The sequence below is a fragment of the Miscanthus floridulus genome, chromosome 7 (assembly GCF_019320115.1).
Source record: "Miscanthus floridulus cultivar M001 chromosome 7, ASM1932011v1, whole genome shotgun sequence".
In the NCBI taxonomy this organism is placed as follows: Eukaryota; Viridiplantae; Streptophyta; class Magnoliopsida; order Poales; family Poaceae; genus Miscanthus; species Miscanthus floridulus.
This window is the reverse complement of record NC_089586.1, coordinates 117,836,106-117,838,521: the sequence shown is the minus strand read 5'-3', so window position 1 is coordinate 117,838,521 and position 2,416 is coordinate 117,836,106. Positions and strand designations below refer to the sequence as shown.

At 51.6% G+C, this 2,416-nt stretch overlaps 1 long non-coding RNA gene across 1 annotated transcript; it reads right to left on the bottom strand.

The window, feature by feature from the left end:
• Positions 1–1,520: 1,520 nt before the first annotated feature.
• Positions 1,521–2,360, bottom strand: LOC136464420 (uncharacterized). The gene is made up of 2 exons (XR_010761185.1): positions 1,765–2,360; positions 1,521–1,672 (listed from the first exon to the last, which is right to left on the bottom strand). It is a non-coding gene; the product is annotated as an uncharacterized lncRNA (long non-coding RNA).
• Positions 2,361–2,416: the final 56 nt, after the last annotated feature.

The window sequence follows — 2,416 nt, the reverse complement described above, 5'->3', positions numbered from 1 at the left end:
CGTATTTACCCGTTTTCGTATTATCATTTATCCTGCCGCTATCGTTTCTGTTTCCAGCTGTTCCCGTCTCCGTCATAAAAAAAGAATAAAATATGAAAACGAAAACGATATAGATATTTTTCTTTCGTTTCCGTCTGTTTTCATCTATGGCAGTGGCGAGACGAGGGGCACGGCGGGGGCGGGGGACTGTGGGAGCGGTTGTTTTTCTGCGTGCGTCGTCGTCTCTTGCTGACCGCAGCCGCTGCGGGAGGAGAGAGGAGAGGACAGTTCACGCCCGCCCGCACGGCTCCAAAACCGCATTTACGCGGGCGTTGTTTTGCGTGTGTGCGTGAGCGAGCCGTGCGAATCTCTCCTGCCTGCTGGCTGCCTCTCGTAGTCCCTCCCTCCCTCCCTTGCGCGGTGCGGTGGGGCTTGCCACCCGCCCGCCGCCCCCGGCTGCCACCCACGCCCGCCCCCACACCGCGCTGCTCGGAACCGCTGAAGCCCCGCCAGCTTCTCCAGATTTTCGCGCGGCTTTGCGACGAAACCGGGGGTGGGAGGAGTGGAGGACGCGGTGGATAAAGCTTAGCGGTGGACGTCCGGTTTCTGCCGCCTCGGTCCGGTCCGTTTTTCCCGTGACGCTCGCGCGTTTGCAGCGCGCTTTGGGCTCCGGGCGTTGGGAACGTGGCTGGGGATGGATTATGCGTGAAGAAAGAGGAGTGCTTTCCACTCGTTGGGTTCATGGCTTGTACTGGCGCGCGATTGCGTGGTCCAGCGGCCTAGTGAGCACCGGAACGCTTCTTTTTTTCCCCTTGTGGAGAGCTGCGAACTGTGTTGCGTGTTAAGGGCATGTTTGGCAGAGCATTGCTCCCTGATCCACCATTGAAGTGATTCTGAGTGATTCTTTGTTAGAATCGATGCTCTCTGATAAAATCGTTTGGCAATTTGTCTGCGAAGTGATTCTGAAAGAAAGGATTTTGCTGGAATTGTCCCTAGTCAGCCTGTTCGGTTAACCGGTTCGTATCGTTGCTAGTTCGTGAAGAATTACTACTAGCTGGTTTGTGTGAGAGAAAAATACTGTTCCAGCCTAGCTGGTTTGTGTGAGAAAAAAATACTGTTCCAGCTGAAAATTTACGATCATTTACGACCAAGCCACAGCCAAACGAACAGGCTAAGTATCCCTATCTGTCTGAACTGAAGTATGCCCATTATTTGTATGATACATTATGGTTTTGTTAGAAATTAAGACTAGTGAAATTCTCCATGTATTTCACGATTTTTGCATGCAGTGTAAAGGACTAACACAAACAATTTTTACATTCTCAACGCACCAGTCTGCAGTGTCTTCCTTCGTGGTGCAGATATTGTTTCGTGTCTTAGAATTAGTATTAGTAGTCATGCTTCACAAACATGTAAAGGACTAAAGCCCGTTCGCTTGGAGGAATTTGGAGAAATCCGAATGAATCCAAAGAATTTTGTGAGAGAAAAATATGGTTCTGGATAAGAAAAAAAAGAAAGACGAGTTTAAGGACACGCAAACGGGGCCTAACACTCATGCAAAAAAAATATATTTTCAACTAGCTACACACCAGCATCACATACAAAATCCATAATACAAAGAAGAAACATGTCTCCAGATTGTAGATTTGAGCAAGAGGGGCTTGGACGGTAGCGAGAGGAGGTAGGAGGCAGCCTGCAGCAATACAACTCAGAGACAAAATCAGATGGATCTGAGGGAGAGAACGTATTTGAGAGGGATGTGATGAGCATCGGCCTTCAACTCACCGGAGAGCAGCGGGCGTCGGGGAGGGGCACGGCGGCCGACGCGGACGAGCAGTGGAGGGGCACGGTGGTCGGTGCGGACGAGCAGTGGCGTTGTGCTGGGACGAGGAGCGGGCGTCGAGGAGGGGAACGGCGGCCGACGCGCTCCGCTCGTCGCTCGCGCGAGAGTCGCGACGCGGGCGCCGCACGGAGGGGACGGTGAGATGGTGTGGGAGAGGAGATCGAAGGGATTTCTATTTTTACATCAGTGGCATTTGAGGGTAAATATCATGAAAGTTTGTGGTGAGGTCTGTAGCCTCAGATGGTGGGGATCGGGAGTGAATCCGGGGGAACAGTTTTTTACAGCTTCCTCGGATGTACACAGAATAGAGAGCAATTCACTCGGATTCACTTAAGAAGTTAGGGTGTATTTTTGCGTTTGACAGCCGAGGAGCGACTATCTTGGAGAGTCTGCTCCATAGAGCACTCAGCCTAAAGATATTAGCAGGAGCAGGGAGTAGGAGGGAACTGACAGGATATGGTTATTTTTCCGCTTTTCCCCGTCTCGTTCCGAGGGGAGAATCGGTGAAAAGAGGAGGCAGGGGCGCTTTTGACCTGTACGCAAAGTTGCGCGGCCCGTACCACTCCCTATCATTGTGTTCCTCCCCTTCGTTTT